Source organism: Pristiophorus japonicus, chromosome 13 (assembly GCF_044704955.1).
Source record: "Pristiophorus japonicus isolate sPriJap1 chromosome 13, sPriJap1.hap1, whole genome shotgun sequence".
Lineage (NCBI taxonomy): Eukaryota > Metazoa > Chordata > Chondrichthyes > Pristiophoridae > Pristiophorus > Pristiophorus japonicus.
In genome coordinates, this window is record NC_091989.1 from 169,172,479 (window position 1) to 169,193,924 (window position 21,446).

Genomic DNA, 21,446 nt, shown 5'->3' on the forward strand with positions numbered 1-21,446 from the left:
CTAGAACAACATTAATGTTAGTTTAAATGTAACAGATGTAGGACAGGGAGCAGAAGAATACCTTTTATACAAAGGGTTTTGAGGTTGTATAATGTGCTACCAGATTTAGAGATTGAAGCAGGGACCATTTAAGAATAAATTTGATAGATGGTTGGAGTAAAGTAGAGTAAAGGGAGATAGAGCAATTTTCTGGGAGTAAAATTCTGGTGGCCATTTGTTCTGGCAGGATTGCACTGATTGTCCTGTTTTTCTCTATTTAATAGTGTTGAGAAGGAAAATTTAGCTCTCAGAGCCAGAGAAGGAGAGATACAGAGGGCTAGACTTTCGGCTCATCATCGCCCATTTATCGCCCATTTAGCACCCATATAAGCGCTGAGATTCAGGCTATCGCCCATATTTGCTGAAAAGTGGAAACTAGCGCCTGATTATAGCCCATTTATCGCCGGCCCAACTTTCGGCACTGCTGAATGAGCTGCATCGCCCAGCCTACTTTTAAAAAACATATGACGTCAACCTCATGCAAGGCTGAGAATAGTGCTTATAATGGAAACATGTGCCCGATTATGGCCCAGATTATCGGCGAGTGCTATGTTTGGCATTTCGCCCACAATTCGCCCAAATGATCGCTGGCCCAAAAATAAGCTGAAGAAAAGCTGCAATAACTCGGCACAATGAGGAGGATCTGTACTAACAGGCTGTCAGGAGAATCAATTTGGGAGTGATTTTAGGGGTCTTTTTGACTCTTGCCAATCATCTCATCACATTTGTATTTGTTGAGGTCAAATTAAGGGCATTTATAGCGATTTATAGCGATGGGGCCTGTAACTTCTCAACCAGTATTGATCACTAATCACATGCTGCAGAATAGAGATGGGAGAATAAAATGAGAAAAGTTACATACAAGTACATTGCTGTAATGTCAAGGTTAATAAATCATGGATTTTTTTCCCCCTCTGGTCCACAGTACAAGTAGAAGCAGAACTAGGGTATATCATCCCATGAGGAAGGAAATGGAGATCACCTCAGTTGGCTGATAGATTTTATTTTATAAAGCAACAGGGGCTAGAATAAAAGAAAGGTTCATTATGTTATTGATGGGGACCAAGTCCCCTGTTCTCTCTGTCAATGGCCATTGCTATGGATGTCAGCCTTGCATGACTGAATACATCGCTACGGTCCATTTCACATCGCTAAGGCTACCGCCCAAATTAAAAAGGCGAAACTAACGGTTTTTAAAATGGGCATTATTTTGCGATCCTGAAAAATAAAAAAAGCGCTAAGGCCGGAAATATCACCCAAAAGCGACCATAGTGGAAAGTCTAGCCCTCTGAGAGAAGCATGTGACAGCCATATGGAGAGAGAGAAAAAGAAGGAGGGAAAGATGAGATACAAACAGAAATATATATATAAAGAGAGACAGAAAGATTTAGAAAGAAAGACAAGCAAAGATGCAATCATAGGAAGAGAAAGACACACTGTTTGACATTTCTGCTAGGATTCTCCCAATCTCCCATCTTAACTTCAGCAAATGGTCAACCAAATCCCCAGAGAAATGACATAAACAGCTGAAAATGGGCATTTAACAATTCTCCAGGGTTTCCACCAAAGGTACAATGGGAGAAGAAATTTTGACTTGACTTATCCTTATCCATTGTCTATGAGCAACACCACAGGAGATCCTCAAAGTGTTCTTTTATGTCTTACCATATTTTCCTTGTAAGAAAAGATGCATGACAATATTATTTCAGATTGTAGATTTAGCTGATACCACGATTGATGTGATCCAACCCTGAAAAGGAAACAAAATGCTGCTTCTTCGCAATCACAGAAATATCAACAGCATCGACAGGACTGTTATCAGTCCGCAAATATAGAGAAGGTAAACATGCTTTAGGCTGAAATTGGTCATTGGTCAAAGCGTAACGTGAGCAATAGTGAATTGGCAGCAAGTTTCTTTTCAATGAAAAAAACCTAATACAGGTCTTCAAAATTATGAAGGGGTTTGATAAGGTAGACTTAGAAAAGATGTTTCCACTTGTGGGGGAATCCAAAACTAGGGGTCATAAATATAAGATAGTCACTAACATTTGTGGTTGTGAAAATGTTGGAGTCCATTATTAAAGAAGCAGTAGCAGGACATTTGGAAAAGCAAAATTCGGCCAGGCAGAGTCAGCATGGATTTATGAAGGGGAAGTCATGTTTGACAAATTTGCTGGAGTTCTCTGAGGATGTAATGAACAGGGGAATCAGTGGATGTGGTGTATTTGGACTTCCAGAAGGCATTTGACAAGGTACCACATAAAAGGTTACTGCACAAGATAAAAGTTCACGGGGTTGGGGGTAATATATTAGCATGGATAGAGGATTGGCTAACTAACAGAGAACAGAGAGTCGGGATAAATGGTTCATTCTCTGTTTGACAGCCAGTAACTAGTGGGGTGCTGCAGGGATCAGTGTTGCAACCCCAACTATTTACAATCTATATTAACGACTTGGAAGAAGAGACTGAGTGTAATGTAACCAAGTTTGCTGATGACACAAAGATGGGAGGAAAAGCAATGTGTGAGGAGGAGACAAAAAATCTGCAAAAGGACATAGACAGTCTAAGTGAGTGGGCAAAAATTTGGCAGATGGAGTATAATGTTGGAAAGTGTGAGGTCATGCACTTTGGCAGAAAAAAAATCAAAGAGCAGGTTATTATTTAAATGGAGAAAGGTTCCAAAGTGCGCAGTACAGCGGGACCTGGGGGTACGTGCATGAAATACAAAAGGATACTGCATGCAGTTTTGGTTTCCATATTTACGAAAGGATATACTTTCTTTGGAGGCAGTTCAGAGAAGGTTCACTAGATTGATTCCAGGGATGAGGGGGTTGACTTATGAGGAAAGGTTGAGTAGGTTGAGCCTCTACTCATTGGAGTTCAGAAGAATGAGAGGTGATCTTATCGAAACGTTTAAGATTATGAGGGGGTTTGACAAGGTGGTTGCAGAGAGGATGTTTCCACTGATGCGGGAGACTAGAACTAGAGGGCACGATCTTAGAATAAGGGGCCGCCCATTTAAAACAGAGATGAGGAGAAATTTCTTCTCCCAGATGGTTGTAAATCTGTGGAATTTGCTGACTCGGAGAGCTTGGAAGCTGGGACATTGAATAAATTTAAGACAGAAATAGACAGTTTCTTAAATGATAAGGGGATAAGGGGTTATGGAGAGCCGGTGGGGAAGTGGAGCTGAGTCCATGATCAGATCAGCTATGATCTTATTGAATGGCGGAGCAGGCTCAAGGGGCCGTATGGCCTACTCCTGTTCCTATTTCTTATGTTCTTATGCTCTTATGTAAATCCAATAAGGAATTTAGGAGAAACTTCTTTACCCAGAGAGTAGTGAGACTGTGTAACTTGCTACCACATGGAGTACTTGAGACAAATAGCATAGATGAATTTAAGGGGAAGCTAGATAAGCACATGAGGGAGAAAGAATAGAATGATATGTTAATAGGTTGAGATGAAGTATGCTGGTGTAGTCCATTTGGGCTGAATGGCCTGTTTCTGTGCTGTAAATTCAATGTAACTCTATGTAAATAAAACCGGTCACGGTGTAAAACAGGTTGTCAATTTGCTATTGCCCGTTTTGCACTTTCATCAAAGGCCATTCAATTAGATCCTCAACTCCATTTACCCACCTTAATTCCATGTCCTTTGATTCCTTTACGAACAAAAATAACATACAAAGTATGGTAGAACTTAATAGTATATTATCACTGCAGGAAAAACATTCAGGGGCGTTTGTTTAGGTTTCTTTTACTTGTGCTACCTGAATAAATTGATAAATGTGGCCTCTACTAAATCACCATCATGTGGTTTGGAGAGTTAAGCAGAGAAACAATTTCTTACATTATAAAACTCTGGGGGTTCCCGATCTATGTTTAAATAAAATACTTCGGCTGTGCTTGCAGGTGGAACCTGGTACATCTTCAGCTTCTTCACTAAAGAACTGGCATTGTTTCCACCACTTATCAAAAACTGGAATTGATTCAAATGCAGTTACTGTGGTATTTACAACAGATCAAAATGACAGGCATGGTGACCTTAATTTATTCATGTTAATAAAAGAGCCCATGGTATTTCTTTTCAAATAATTGTCTTTGTGACATAACAAACTACAGGCGACTGGTAGAAATATATGTAATATACAAAACTTAATAGTATTTTAGAAAATACCATTAAAATAGTACAGTTTTAGATTCATGAAATACAACCTTTCCAGACCTGGGTATTTTATTGCATGCCATCTTATCTCTGTAGTGTTTTATGCAGGTTATGAAAAAAATCAGTGGTTCTTAAGATTTTTTTAACTGGGTAAAACTGCATCATAAATAACTTCTTTAGTTCTTTTGGGATAGCTGTGAATTTTATTATTGAACTAAGGCATGTTGCCGCTGAAATTGGTATCATTTGCGCCAATTTGTCAGGCATAAAACAGACGCAAAGCATACCAGTTTAGCAGTGGGATCATCTGCATTCAATCTGCAGAGGCTTTGATCCTACTGTTAATTCATGGGGTCCAATTTTAGGTCCCTTGCATATGTTAATGAGGGACCTGACACCAATTTGAGAACCCCTTCCTGTAATTGGGCTGCCCTGAATGCAGCGGAAGGCATTGCTATTGCATTCAGGAAAACCAGGTCTATATGCAGCCTAACTAACAGTTCAGGGAACACTAAAAAGGAAAGTTTCTTTAAAAAATCCTGCCCTGAATGGGGGGGTCCTGAGGTTATGTCAGGAAGTCCCAAAACACTTTGTAGCCAATGAGCTTTTGAAGTGTAGTCACTGTTGTAAAGTAGGAAACGCGGAGGTCAATTTTGCAAACAGCAAGCTCCTCACAAATAGCAATGTGATAATGATCAGATAATCTGTTTTTAGGTGTTGGTTGAGAAATCAACATTGGCCAGGACACCGAGGAGAACTCTCCTACACTTCGTTGAAATATTGCCATGGAATCTTTTACGTTCACCCGAGAGGTCAGATGGGGCCTCAGTTAAAAGTCTCACCAGAAAGACGGTACCTCCGAAAGTACAGCACTCCCTCAGTATTGCACTGGAGTCTTTCAAGAGGTACCAATGCATGCAATTTTAAACCCCATGCCCGGGGTGCTCTGTTAGCGCTAGGACCAATATGGAATGGATAATTAGGAGATTGATCCCAGAACTTTGCTGAAAACTGCTGAGCATTGCACTCGCCATGAAGATGTTTTATTTGTTTCTGTGACCTTGTAGAATCTACCCTATAAAATATTAAAAATGCTATAGATAGTATTGCCTCAGATAAGATTACCTAAAATATTACCTCAAGTGAGTCAGGTCAGTGGGACAAGTGGACATAAAATAAAATTAATGAAAAGTAAATTGAAAATAATGAGTCCTATTTTTCTCTTTAGGCGCCAGGCATAAGAGCTTGGTGGGGTGAAAGCACTTATAGAAAATTCAGGCAGAAGCTGGTCACAATTTTCCATCCATTAAAATTAATGATTGAGAATAATGATTAGCTTGTGCTCAAATATTATGACCAAGCACTGAGGAGGAAAGTCTGACCCGATGTCTATACTCAAAAGGTGATAAACATTAAACATTTGATATAATCCACCAAAGACATTCGGGGAGTTCAAAATGTAGCTGGATGCTAGGCTGAGTGAATTGGAGAACAAGTGACTTTTCTCATGTTCTTATATAAAAAACGGTTGAAGTTTAGGCTGTTTGTTAAACCCAAGCAAGGTCATGTTTTAGAGTTCTATATTCTGAGCTTTGATAACTCCAAGCAGCAGATGACGTTGAGGATTGTGAAACTCACTAAGGAACATGATTGGGATAATGACGGAGAAGATATTCTGCAGGGAATATGAATACAGTTGGAAGATATTTAGCAAGTTTTATCAGAAGCTGCTGATGATCAAGCCACCAGGGTGACCTCTGTTAATTCTGAACTTAGAATGGGAACAATTATTGGGGGGGGTGGGGGCAGGGGGGGAGCTAATGTGTACAGCCTGTGCCTGGGTGGCACTATTGGTACAAAGAAAATTATTTTTTGACACCTTGGGAGTACAGTGGTATCCTTCAATTTAAAAAAAATCAGACATGATTTCTGCTCAAATCACCATCTAGTGACCCCTGCTACGCATGCACGGTTATCTTCAGGTTCGACTGTACTGGACACCCATATTAGGAATTTGTGGGTGTGCTCTCCACAATGTTCCATCCATTAATATAAATTATGGAAAATTGTGTGGACGGACCCGCCCTTTCTCCATACGCGCTCCTGGTAGAAGAGACTCTGCGCCGGGAATAATCCATTGGTTACTTTGGCCATTTACTGGCCTGGCTCACAAAGGAAGAATGGGCACTTGACCTTGGTACTACTGTGGATTTACTCTGTGTACGGTATGGGACACTGTAAAATACAATAATATATACTACCTTTAAAATCTTCATAGATGTAATAACTCTTCCGAAATTGTGTGCGCCTATGAATTATAATAACGTCCTCTATAGTCAGTTCTTTCAACACCGAGTGAATGGAAATAATGTTACATTAATTTCACAACTAAAGATTACGGCTGGTGAAAATAGCTTATTTAACAAAGCATTTAATAACATTTTATTTATGAATCACACATTCAGTATTCAAATTTACTAGCTTTTCGAAGGAAATTGTCAGTCTTACTTGGAAAGCTTTATTTATCAACAGCTGATTAAGGGGTGGAGGCGGTGACACCAGCTGAGTGTTGATTTTAACACCAGGCGGTAGGTGCCACCTCAAACATGCAAAATTCAGTTTTACCACCCAAAGATGAGATAGCAGTGTTAAAGGTGGTGTTGCACACTTATCCAATGGATCGGCAGCTCAGGAGACCGACCGAATTTCCCGACAGTAGGCTGCCAGCATGCGAGTTTAAAAAAAAAATGAAAAATGAAAGTTCCCCACACTTTCCCTCAGCCACACTTCCCCAAGGATCCCATTAATATCTAAATGCAAAAAAAAAAAACATAAGCACTTACCTTGATCCCTAGATGCTACGGCCCCGGGATCCCCGATGTCCCACCACCTTTCCCAGGCTGTACGGACAACTGCAGGTAAGGCCACCGTACTCACCTAATTTCGGAGCCGCTGCGACAAGGGTCATAAGAATAAGAACATAAGAATTAGGAACAGGAGTAGGCCATCTAGCCCCTCGAGCCTGCTCCGCCATTCACCAAGATCACGGCTGATCTGACATGGCTGATCTGACAAGATCATGGCTGATCATGGTCGTTGCATGCTCGGTGATGTCATCACGTGGGTGGCGGCCGAGCGCGCAGCGGTACATGTTGCTGCCGCCCAACTAAATTTCCAGTCAGCCCAGGAACCCGGTCGCTGACGACAGTAAGGACTTAGCCGTCCGTCATCGGCGGCAATGGGTGGTGTTAAAAAATGAATTTGGACCGCTAAATTTCCAATTCCTGGTAAGTTTTCCCAAGACTGAGTGCAATTGTTGAACAGCTTTTTGTTGGCTAAGTTGATATTTGTGGCAACATATGCTACTGCAGTTCATCAACAAGTGACCATAAATATGATTACAGCAATTCTTTCAATTTAATTTGCAAAATTAATGGAAAAACTTACACTTCGCCATATGGAAAGGTCGATGTCATTCTTTTCAGCTAATAGATGGCTCTCTACTGATTTATACATGGTCCCGGAAATAAAACAAAGACTCGTTATTGTGGTTTATATTGAGACTCGTGTGAACAATGATTGCTATTGGAGGATGCTGTGTGACGATGCAATTCTAAAACCAGCATTGAGATGCAGTTATAGAGTAGTTATACTACTGCTTTTATACTGAACATCGCCCGCCTCCGCCCTTGCCTCAGCTCATCCATTGTTGAAGCCCTAATCCATGCCTTTGTTACCGCTAGACTTGACTATTCCAACGCACTCTTGGCAAGCCTTCCACATTCTACCCTATGTAAACGAGAGGTGATCCAAAACTCGGCTGCCCGTGTCCTAACTCACACCAAGTCCCGCTCACCCATCACCCCTGTGCTTGCTGACCTACATTGGCTCCCGGTTAAGCACCATATCAATTTCAAAATTCTCATCCTTATTTTCAAATCCCTCCATGGCCTTGTCCCTCCCTATCTCTGTAATCTCCTCCAGTCCCACAACCCCCCAAGATGTCTGCGCTCCTCTAATTCTGCCCTCTTCTGCATCCCTAATTATAATCGCTCAACCATTGGTGGCGGTGCCTTCTGTTGCCTAGGCCCTAAGCTCTGGAATTCCCTGCCTAAACCCCTCCGCCACTCTACCTCTCTTTCCTACTTCAAGACGCTTCTTAAAACCTACCTCACCTGCCCTAATTTCTCCTTATGCGGCTCGGCGTCTAATCTCATAATACTCCTGTGAAGCGCCTTGGGATGTTTTCACTACGTTAAAAGCGCTATATAAATACAAGTTGTTGTTGTTGTTGTTGAAGTGAAACAACAAAAACAACAACTTGCACTTATATAGCGCCTTTAACATAGTAAAATATCTCAATGCCCTTAACAGGAGCATTATCAAAACAAAATTTGACACCGAGCCACATAAGGAAATATTAGGGAGAAAGAGGTAGGTTTTAAGGAGTGTCTTAAAGGAGGAAAGAGAGGTAGCGAGGTGGAGGTTTTTAAGAGAGGAATTCCAGACCATCGGACCTGGGCAGCTGAAGGCATGGCCGCCAATGGTGGAGCGATTAAAATCGAAGATGTTCAAGAGGCAAGACTTGGCGGAGGATAGAGTTCTCGGGGATCTGTAGGGTTGGAGGGTATTACAGAGACAGGGAGTGGCGAGACCATGGAGGGATTTTGAAAACATGGATGAGAATTTTTAAATTGAGGTGCTGCGTAACTGGGATCTATTGTAGGTCAGCGAGCACACGGCAGATGAGTGAGCAGGACTTGGGCTGCGTTAGGACACATGCAGGAGAGTTTTGGATGACCTCAAGTTTATGGAGGTTAGAACTCGGGAGGCCGGTCTAGAGGTGATTACAATTACAAGGTAATCCAGAAACAATTACAAATACACATCACCAAAAAACCAGTAGAGTAACTTGCGGTCAGGTCAACAGTCTTAAAGCCCAGAGGTGTGAGAATGCTTCCTGGAGGTAATCTTGGGGTTTGCACCAACTGCAGTATAACTGTCATCTATGCAAAGTCAAGTTTAAAAAGTGTTGCATTGGATGGCTGGAGAATTTTTAAAACCGATGCTGAAAATTTGGTCCAATGAAAATCTCTCTGAGACGCTGTGTATCCAAAGCTTCTCCAAGGAGGCCATTGGGAAATTGGGAACCTCGCAGGTTTGTAGAGCTGTTGCATTGTGAGTGGCTTAGCCAGTCATGTGATGTTCACAAGACACAATAAAACCCCAGCCAGTTGGGTGCAGGGGATTCACGATGAGGCAGGTGGTTTTGAGCCTGGTGGATGAACTGGTGTGATTGTTAAACCTTTGCCAGTAAACCAAATAATTCTTAATAGAAATGTGTTGCTACGAATCCTTAAGCAAAGAACCAATGAAGCATTACACTCCACTGCCACAGTTACTTTGTCCGTGGCAATTATAGTGATACCAGCCCTCGACTTTTATAGCTCCGGATACTTGATTCTTAACTGCCCTCTGAAATGGCCTAACAAGACACTCAGTTGTGCTCGCCTCCACCTTCTCAAGGAATGGGCAATAAATGTCGGCAGCGACACCCACATCCTGTGAATGAATATTATCAAAACTCTGTCACTTCTGACACCTGTTGTTGTGAATCCTCTTTCAGGTGGGAAGTAGACCTGAGAATGTAATGCAAATACCACATGGCCTCCAGTGTAATACATCACAGCTACGGGTCAATGTTAATTTAATGACTATTCAGTCTATGCATAAAATTGCAGGACTTAGCTCTTAGGAGAATCAGTCTGCATGCGGACACTACCTTTTGCTGTACCACAGGCTAAAAGTGTTGCATGAAAGTTCAAATCTTAACAGTCCACGCACGCAGATTTTGTTCAGCAGACATCACTGGGCTGTTATATCCCCCTCTCCCTGAAGCCACTATATTATTTAGTTTCAAATGTGTCAATATTTAACTGCAGCAGGTGACAAGTCTTCCTTATCTCAGACTCAAATTTAAATGGATTCCATTGAGCTTGTATCCTTTCATACATACCATTAAAACTCACCTGCCGTGCATATTCAGCAGCACTGACAAAGGTGCTCAGAGTTAGAGGTGTAACAGCTCCTGGCAACATTTCACTGCAACATCCAAAACGTTCACATGTCACTCAAAGGTCTTTTCACGCTAAACACTTTTAAAGCATTGCTTTTGTAGGTGCAGTTGTTACATATTTCAACTTCAATGTAGCAACATAAGACGTTAATTAATCTCTTCTGGGTAGTGTAAGGCCTGGATGGACAGTTACAGGCCCTAAAAATCCACAGGCCCGCAGCCTGTCCCACTACATCCTCCGAAGTGTGTAGGATCAGGGAGAGGAGCTGTGAGTAATGAGCTTTTGGTCACTTGAGTGCCCCCCTCCACCCCTGCTGAAGAGGCCAGAAACCTTGATCTCTACCTCTCTTTCCTCCTTCAAGACACTCCTTTAAAACCTACCTCTTTGCTGCCCTAATTCCTCCTTTGTGGCTCGGTGTCAAATATTTTGTCTCATAATACTCCTGTAAAGTGCTTTGGGATGTTTCACTACGTTAAAGGCGCTATATAAATACAAGTTGTTGTTGTTGTTTTTGTTGCATGCCAGACCAGATTGAGATGTCAAGTCTCCCCTGGAAATGGGAGCTGGCTGCCCCTAAAGCCATTCATCAGGGGACATTTTGTGATAATGATATATAATTCAATCCCATTTTTAGGAATCTAAGCCCTGGTCCCAGCCTGGACTCCCAGGTGGATCCCACCTCTGACTTATCCTGACATGCAAACCCAATGTTGACCCAATGCTGGGTCCCAATTGAGGGCTGGGACATGGGACCTCTCGACATAGCTTATTCCCCAACCTTACCTCTTGTTATGTCAGTGACCTTATAGGGACAGGTGGAAACTCCTGGAAACTTTTACTCTGCAACTGAGATTTGGCATCTCCAGGCCCCAGTCAAGTGAGCAGCTGTTCAAGTAGATTCCCACTGAAGTTATGACCCAAATTTCCCCATGAGTCACTCCGTTTTTTTTTGAGCAATTAGATTTTTTTGGAGTAACTTAAAAACCTCAATTCTCCACAGTTAAGTTGCTCCAGTGTAATTGAGTTAGTTAGTTTTTTGTTAGTTCAGGTTTTATTTTTCAAAAGGGGGCGTTACCAACCACTTACCCTGTTTTGGCCATTTCTGCAAGTTTAGACAGTTAAGATTTACTCCAAACTAACTTAGGCCAGAGTAAGTGTTCACTTTTGTACGTTCTGAAAAACCCTGCGGTGAGTTAAGAGTTCAGCGCAGGTAGCCAGAGACAGGGGGTGGGAAGCATTAAACATTAAAGCAATAAAGTATTAAACACATCACTTTAACCAGTAAAGAACCATATAAACTATAACATTTAATAACTAATAAAAAATGTAAAATAAATCAAGTAATAATTAGTAAAGAGTCTTATCTTCCCGACTGGAGCACGCACCAGTAATGCCCTTCGGACAGGCCTAGGTGCGGGAGCCTTTCAGCCAGCAGCAATGTAGCTGTTCTCCCGTGGTCCAGTACAGACTCCAGTCGGGTTGAGGATACCTTCTACTCTTGTTTAATCTTGTACGTTCCCACTCCCCTTGGAGAGCTAAAGCCAGCAAGAGGGGTGGCAACAGTACAAGGGAACCTTCCCTCCCTTAAAGGAAAGGGTCAATGCTGCAGGCTCTGCATGAAATTGATGCCCCTCGTCACCGGCGGCAGATGCGATCCGCGCTGACCAGCCCCAAGCACTCTAGCACAGTGCAGGGCTGATCAATCGCGGCCGAAGAAAATGGCAAAAAATTTACCTAAGGGATTCAAAAACATTTTTTATTGACACAAGCAGCCTTACCTTTAAATATCAACCCCCAAGCAGCTGGCCTCCCTAACAACGCCACCTGCAGCTGCCGGTGTTGAAGACTGGTCTGGTTGTGCGGAGCTTGACGGATGTCTCCGCAGCAGTGGGCTAAAGTCCCGAGAAATGGAGAGGCTCCTGCACTCATGGGGTCATCTGGTGGGATTGGCTGCAGTACAGACTCCAGTCGGGTTGAGGATACCTTCTACTCTTGTTTAATCGTTTTGGTTGTTTGGGTTTTCCTTCGTCCACTATTTGTCACATCTGGGTTGCTGTGGCTTTGTGTCTTTCTGGACACTTATGCCTTATATCAATCATTGCCTACAGTTGGCTGTGTGCAGATCCTGGCAGATGGGGGGCGGCGGGGGTGTCACAGCAGCAGCAAGTGTAGGCTCCCGGCTGAGGCAGACACTGCTGTCCCGATTGTGATCAGGGCTACATGTTGAGTAATGATGGGTCATCAACACCTCATTGTGGCTAAGTTGATCCTTCAGAAAACATCATACCCCATTAGCCCAACCTATTATTGAATAATTCACCTCGGACTAGATGACCTCTCATTTTTAAGAATTAACTTTTTGGCATGGAAGTGCCTCTGTCAGGGACTGACTGTTAGAGTAACGGGGTTTAACCCACCACTGTCTCCTTTGGCACATGAGAGAAATCCAAGTGTTCTAAATAGGATGTGCTTGTTGAGTTCAGTAATGCATCCGATTATGACCTTGGTATTTTACCCAACCCATGTACTTTAAGTCTTTTAATATGCCCCTACTTAATAAATATATACAGGCACCTTTAGTTAGCAGTCTGTGTTGTTAGAAACAAAATGTCGAAAGGCCAAGCCGTCTAAATGTAAATTGTTCCCTGCAAATCAATAATGACTCCTGTGTCCCTCCTCACTCCCACCCCCCCAACACCACTCTTCCCCTCCCCCCCCACAACCCAACCCCTCACAGCCAGCAGCAGGCCAGACCTGTGCGTCTCAGATACTGTAGGGCAATCAGTCACTGGCTTCCTCGGCCCACGGACACATATCCCATTGCAGCAGGAGAGATCTCTGAGCCACGACACGCCACACCAGCAAGGTCATGGCGAGGTGCGGGAGGCACGCATGACTGAAGGGGGGAGGGATGTCTATCTTTTGCAGGTGTTCGTAAATGTTGTGTGGTGATAATGGACCATGATTCAGTTTTAATGTCTAATATATTTTATTGAAACATTTACAATGTACTTTACTTAAGTGCAAAAAAATCATTCTAGTCATGATTCAGTTTTAATGTATAATATCGTTCATGGAAAACTTTACAATGTACTTTACTTTAGTGCAATGAAATCATTCTTGTCATGATTCAGTTTTAACGTATAATATATTTCATTAAAAACTTTACAATGTACTTTACTTTAGTGCAATGAAATCATTCTTATCATGATTCAGTTTTAATGTATAATATATTTCATTGAAAACTTTACAATGTACTTTACTTTAGTGCAATAACATCATTCTTGTATCAAACTTTAATATGACTCTTTAAGATCACTTAAAGACTCTAATGTCACTTATAAAGTTGTAAAGTTACAATACTTAGTAAACAATTTCAATTTGAAAACAAGATCACTTAAAACTTTAAGATAACTTTTAACGCAGTAAATTTCAATTTGCACTCTAAGATCACTTAAAAACTCTAAGATCACTTATATACTTGTAAAGTTACAAAACTTATAAACAATTTCAATTTGAAAACAGTTACAACAGTGGCATCAACAACTACAACAACAACAGCAGCAAAGAAAGAATGCACCCAGCTCTCATCCACATCTCGATGAATGTGCACTTCCTCATGGGGGTGGTGGTGGTCGGGGGGTGGGGTGGGGAGGGGGGAGGGGTGGTGGGGGCCCAGCTTGGGTCTCTACAGAGGTTGATGCGGGGATTGCAGTGGGAGTGGTGTTTGATTGGCCGGGCTGTGTGCCCTTATTGCAGCAGCTAACTCCCTGATGGCCTCTGCCATCGTTTGCTCTAACATTCCCGCCTTCAGTTCCCGTGTCATTACTGCTATTTCTCCCGGCAGTACCATAAACTCATCACTCACCCCTCTGATGGTGCCCTCGAGTGATCAGGTAAGGGCATTGGTCTCCACACCCAATGCAGTAACATCAAGCGCATCTGTTGAATGCTGCATCTCAGGAGAGCCTATTTGGATTCTCCTTCCCCTCATCCCGGGTCTGCCTCGTGGCACTCCTCCAGTGCGAGGCGCAGGATGGGACGGTGGGGCCCTGGGTGTTCCACCTCCACCACTGGGACCTCTGACAGTGGGGAACTGGGTGTTTCAAGCTGCATTCCACCACCACCACTGGGACCCGCAACCTCGGAAGATGTGAATCCATGGAATGTCGGACCAGAACTTACATCACTAAATGCGGATGGGTACATGAAGAGATGATGGCATGCTGCATCAGAACTTAAAGCACTGTGCAAGGCTGAGGAGGGGATGAAAGCATTGAATGTCGGGCGAGAACTCTTGCAAGTGTCTGGCAGAGTGAGGCCCTGCATTATGAACTGATCCATATTATGATCAACATTCTCCCCTGAACACATATCCATGCCCCCCCTCCTCCACCCCACTGCCTTGGTCTGGATCGCACGCATCTGAATCTTCTTCTGGATCTTCTGGATTGGCATCATGTTCTGCAAAATATAACCAAACAGTCAAATGGTTAGCAGCACAGGAGGGGGCAGGATGGGTGGCATGTGTAGTCGTGCACGTAGCAGGCCAGGCAACAGGTTGATTTGAAGGGTCACAATGCATTTTCAGGACTTACCCTCCCCCACGCGTGTGGGCCCAGCTTGTGCAGTACTGATTGCTTTTTCCCAGGCACGACTCATCAAGGCAGCGACCCTCTGTTCCAAGGGTGTCAGTTGGTGCAGATTTGGCGGGCCTCCTCCTGTTCGTGTTCTTTCCCTTTTATTGTGGGCCAATTTGTTCTGCAAAGATTAAAATATCACTTTTTAGCGAGGGTGTCTTTCTGCTGGGTGGGAGATATACAGATGGTCACATTTACAATTGCAATTCCATTGAAAAATGAAGGTATTACTGTCATGTATGTACTTTTGGGATCACTAGCCACTAGATGGCGTCAGCATTGGAGGCTATTGGGCTGCAAGCACTGATGTGCAGCCCAAGTATAAAAGGTCAGCCATTTTGTATATTAGGCATTTTGGGCCTTAATAAAGCAGAGCCAAGGTCAGACCTCTTGGAGTTAAACAATACTCTGTCTAACAGGTATGTAAAGAGAACAAGGTTAGTAAAGACAAACATAGGTCCCCTGCAGTCAGAATCAGGGGAAGTCATAACGGGGAACAAAGAAATGGCAGACCAATTGAACAAGTACTTTGGTTCGGTATTCACTAAGGAGGACACAAACAACCTTCCAGATATAAAAGGGGTCAGAGGGTCTAGTAAGGAGGAGGAACTGAGGGAAATCTTTATTAGTCGGGAAATTGTGTTGGGGAAATTGATGGGATTGAAGGCCGATTCATCCCCAGGGCCTGATGGACTGCATCCCATAGTACTTAAGGAGGTGGCCTTGGAAATAGCGGATGCATTGACAGTCATTTTCCAACATTCCATTGACTCTGGATCAGTTCCTATCGAGTGGAGGGTAGCCAATGTAACCCCACTTTTTAACAAAGGAGGGAGAGAGAAAACAGGGAATTATAGACCGGTCAGCCTGACCTCAGTAGTGGGTAAAATGATGGAATCAATTATTAAGGATGTCATAGCAATGCATTTGGAAAATGGTGACATGATAGGTCCAAGTCAGCATGATTTGTGAAAGGGAAATCATGCTTGACAAATCTTCTGGAATTTTTTGAGGATGTTTCCAGTAAAGTGGACAAAGGAGAACCAGTTGATGTGGTATATTTGGACTTTCAGTAGGCTTTCGACAAGGCCCCACACAAGAGATTAATATGCAAAGTTAAAGCACATGGGATTGGGGGTAGTGTGCTGACGTAGATTGAGAACTGGTTGTCAGACAGGAAGCAAAGAGTAGGAGTAAATGGATACTTTTCAGAATGACAGGCAGTGACTAGTGGGGTACCGCAAGGTTCTGTGCTGGGGCCCCAGCTGTTTACATTGTACATTAATGATTTAGACGAGGGGATTAAATGTAGTATCTCCAAATTTGCGGATGACACTAAGTTGGGTGGCAGTGTGAGCTGCGAGGAGGATGCTATGAGGCTGCAGAGTGACTTGGATAGGTTAGGTGAGTGGGCAAATGAATGGCAGATGAAGTATAATGTGGATAAATGTGAGGTTATCCACTTTGGTGGTAAAAACAGAGAGACAGACTATTATCTGAATGGTGACAGATTAGGAAAAGGGAAGGTGCAATGAGACCTGGGTGTCATGGTACATCAGTCATTGAAGGTTGGCATGCAGGTACAGCAGGCGGTTAAGAAAGCAAATGGCATGTTGGCCTTCATAGCAAGGAGATTTGAGTACAGGGGCAGGGAGGTGTTGCTACAGTTGTACAGGGCCTTGGTGAGGCCACACCTGGAGTATTGTGTACAGTTTTGGTCTCCTAACTTGAGGAAGGACATTCTTGCTATTGAGGGAGTGCAGTGAAGATTCACCAGACTGATTCCCGGGATGGTGGGACTGACCTATCAAGAAAGACTGGATCAACTGGGCTTGTATTCACTGGAGTTCAGAAGAATGAGAGGGGACCTCATAGAAACGTTTAAAATTCTGACGGGTTTAGACAGGTTAGATGCAGGAAGAATGTTCCCAATGTTGGGGAAGTCCAGAACCAGGGGTCACAGTCTAAGGATAAGGGGTAAGCCATTTAGGACCGAGATGAGGAGAAACTTCTTCACCCAGAGAGTGGTGAACCTGTGGAATTCTCTACCACAGAAAGTAGTTGAGGCCAATTCACTAAATATATTCAAAAGGGAGTTAGATGAAGTCCTTACTACTCGGGGGATCAAGGGGTATGGCGAGAAAGCAGGAAGGGGGTACTGAAGTTTCATGTTCAGCCATGAACTCATTGAATGGCGGTGCAGGCTAGAAGGGCTGAATGGCCTGCTCCTGCACCTATTTTCTATGTTTCTATGTTTCTATGCATACACAACAATTACTTACAGTAACTGCTTGACCAAGGTCCCGCCATTTCTTTTTACACTGGCTCCCAGATCTCCTGGTATTCACCACTCCACAGTATTCTTCTGCAACTAGGTTCCAGCGTTTCTTCATTTCTTTGGTTGCCACCCTATGTGACCTCTGTTGCTGGTGTCCAGCTCCTGCCATCTCCCCTCAATGCCATTAAATAGTATCTCCACTTCTTCATGCAAGAAATTCTTCGTTCTTGCTTCATGTTGTTGCATTGCTGTATTGGACTTACACTCAGTGATTTTTCAAACCACACAGTCCTTACCTTGCATGCACCTATGCAACACTCCTTTGCACTCCAAAAATCACTTAAAAGACTTTTCACTCCTTCCCTTCCTGCACCCAAAAATTACACAGCTCACTTTAACTTGAAATGTGGCCGAGTGCCAATATTGTTGAACACGTTTTGCCTTTAAATGGCCAATTACCAAGGTTGAAGACCCATTGCGCATGCGCGCACGTTACAATGCCGGCAATGAAAACCACGCTGAACCCTAGCCCTGCCCCCCTGCCAGCTGTGTGGACCCAGCACGGCTCCGCCCCACTCAGCTTTTGATGCGCCACGCCATGGGTCTACAGTGTTCGAGGAGTGATGAGAATTCGAAGGTAGGTTTTCAGCGTGCTTTTTTACCTGCAAAATTGGCGCACCAGACGGAGCTTCACCGTTTAAAGTGGATGGGGAAATTTGGGCCCATTAGTAGGAGTTTGTTATAGAGGGAGTGCTACGTAGGTTGACCAGACTGATTCCTGGGATGGGGGGATTGTCCTATCAGGAGAGATTGAGTAGACGCGGCCTATATTCTCTAGAGTTTTGATGAATGAAAGGTGATCGCATTGAAACATACAAAATTCTTACATGGCTTAACAGAGTATGTTTCCTCTGGCTGGGGAGTCTAGAACCAGGGGTCAAAGTCTCAGAATAAGGGGTTAGTCATTTACATAAGAACATAAGAAACAGGAGCAGAAGTAGACCATTTGACCCCTCAAGACTGCTCTGTCATTCAATAAGATCATGGCTGATTTGATTATAGACTCTGTTCCACTTCCCTGCCCGCTCCCCATAACCCTTTATTCCCTTATCGCTCAAAAATCTGTCTATCTCTGCCTTAAATATATTCAATGACCCAGGCTCCACAGCTCTCTGGGGCAGAGAATTCCAGAGATTTACAACCCTCTGAGAGAAGAAATTCCTCCTCATCTTAGTTTTAAATGGGCGGCCCCTTATTCCGAGACAATGTCCCCTAGTTTTAGTTTCCCCTATGTGGAAATATCCTCTCTGCATCCACCTTGTCGAGCCCCCTCATTATTTTATATGTTTCGCTAAGATAACCTCTCATTCTTCTGAACTCCAATGAGTAGAGGCCCAACGTACTCAACCTATCTTCATAAGTCAACTCCCTCAACTCCGGAATCAATCTAGTGAATCTTCTCTGAACAGCCTCCAATGCAAGTATATACTTCCTTAAATATGGAGACTAAAACTGTACGCAGTACTCTAGGTGTGGCCTCACCATTACCCTGTACAGTTGTAGCAGGACTTCTCTGCTTTTATACTCTATCCCCCTTGCAATAAAGGCCAACATTCCATTTGCCTTCCTGATTACTTGCTGAATCTGCATACTAACTTTTTGTGTTTCATGCACAAGGACCCCCAGGTCCCTCTGTACTGCAGCACGTTGCCATTTTTCTCCATTTAAATCATAATTTGCTTTTCTAATTTTTCTGCCAAAGTGGATAATCACACATTTTCCACATTATACTCCATCTGCCAAATTTTTGCCCACTCACTTAGCCTGTCTATTTTGCTTTGCTGACTTTTTGTGTCCATCTCACAATTTGCTTTCCCACCCATCTTTGTATTATCAGCAAACTTGGCTAAATTTCACTCGCTCCCTTTATCCAAATCATTAATATAGATTGTAAATAGTTGAAGCCCCAGCACCGATCCCTGTGGAACCCCACTAGTTACTGATTGCTAACCGGAAAATGACCCATTGATCCCCACTCTCTGTTTTCTGTTAGTTAGCCTCTATACATGCTAATTTATTGCCCCAACCCTGTCAGCTCTTATCATGTGCAGTAACCTTTTATGTGGCACCTTATTGAATGCCTTCTGGAAATCCAAAGCATCACATCTACTGGTTCCCCATTATCCACCCTACTTGTTACATCCCCAAAGAACTCCAGCAAATTTGTCAAACATGATTTCCCTTTCATAAAACCATGCTGACTCTGCTTGATTGAATTATGCTTTTCCAAATGTCCTGCTACTGCTTCCTTAATAATGGACTCCAGCATTTTCCCAACAACAGATGTTCGACTAACTGGTCTATAGTTTCATGCTTTTGTTTGGCTCCTTTTTTAAATAGGGACGTTACATTTGTGGTTTTCCAATCTGCTGGGACCGCCCCAGAATCCAGAGAATTTTGGTAGATTACAACCACTGCAACCACTATCTCTGCAGCCACTTCTTTTAAGACCCTAGGATGTAAGCCATCAGGTCCAGGGGACTTGTTCGCATTTGATCCCATTATCTTACTGAGTACAACTTCTTTAGTGATAGTGATTGTATTAAGTTCCTCCCTACCTATAGCCCCTTGATTATCCACTATTGGGATGATTTATGTGTCTTCTACTGTGAAGACCGATACAAAATATTTGTTCAACGTCTGCCATTTCCCTGTTCCCCATTATTAATTCCCCTGTCTCATCCACTAGGAGACCAACATTTACTTTAGCCACTCTTTTCCTTTTTATGTACCTGTCGAAACTCTCACTGTCTGTTTTCATATTTCGTGCTAGTTTACTTTCATAATCTATCTTCCTTCTCTTTATCATTTTTTTAGTCGTTCTTTGCTGGCTTTTAAAAGTTTCGCAATCCTCTGGCCTCCCACTAGTCTTGGCCATATTGTGTGCCCTTATTTTCAATTTGATACCATCCCTTATTTCCTTAGTTAAGCACGGGTGGTTCTCTTACAGTCTTTCCTTCTCTTTGGGATATATTTTTGTTGCAAATTATGAAATATCTCCTTAAATGTCTGCCACTGCTTATCAACCGTCCCATATTTTAATCTATTTTCCCAGTCCACTTTAGCCAATTCTGCCTTCATACCTTTGTAGTCTCCTTTATTTAAGCTTAGGACACTAATTTGAGATCCAATTTTCTCACCCTCCAACTGAATTTGAAATTCAACCATGTTATGGTCACTCATTTCTAGAGGATCCTTTACTAGGAGATTGTTTATTAATCCTCTCTCATTACACAGCTCCTTGGTTGGTTCTTCAATGTTCTGTTCAAGGAAACTATCCAGGATACACTCTATGAACTCCTCCTCAAGGCTACCCTGACCAATTTGCTTTGTCCAATCAATATGAAGGTTAAAATCGCCTATGATTATTGCTGTTCCTTTTTTAAATTATTTCTTGATTTATACTCCGTCCAACGGTGTAGCTACTGTTAGGGGGTGTATGGACTGTGCCCACCAGCGACTTTTTCCCCTTGTTATTCCTTATCTCCACCTAACATCTTGATCGTCTAAACCAATGTCGTTTCTCACTAACGCACTGATCCCATCCTTTATTAACAGAGCTACCCACCTCCTTTTCCTTTCTATCTGTCCTTCCAAATTGTCAAATACCCCTGACTATTTTGTTCCCAGTCCTGGTCACCTTGCAACCACATCTCTGTAGTGGCTATCAGATCATACTCATTTGTATCTATTTGTGCTGTCAACTCATTAATTTTGTTACGAATGCTACGTGCATTCAGATAAATTCAGCTTTAAAAACATTTTTTTACCATTTTTTTTCCTGCCTTTACCCCACTTTCTGATTAACCTTTATGTTTATACATTCTGTCCCTTCCTGGCACGCTCTGGTTTTCATTTCCCCCAGTGCTACCCTGCTCTATTGTCTTCTCCTTATTCTTTGACTTTTAGGACTGAGATGAGGAGAAATTTCTTCACTCAGAAGTTGGTAAATCTTTGGAATTCTCTACCCCAGAGCGATGTGGATGCTCAGTCATTGAGTATTTTCAAGACAGAGATCGATAGATTTTTGAATATTAAGGCAATCGGGGATATTAGGACAGTGCAGGAAAGTGGAGTTGAGCTAGAAGATCAGCCACGATCTTATTGAATGGCGGAGCAGACTCGAGAGGCCGAATGGCCTACTCATAATCCTAATTCTTATGTTCTTATGAGTTCACTTACTG

The 21,446-nt window shown here is 42.8% G+C and overlaps 1 pseudogene; it reads right to left on the reverse strand.

Moving 5' to 3' along the window:
• The window catches only part of LOC139278220 (uncharacterized), a 179,140-nt pseudogene that overhangs the window by 20,554 nt on the left and 137,140 nt on the right, over nt 1-21,446 (reverse strand).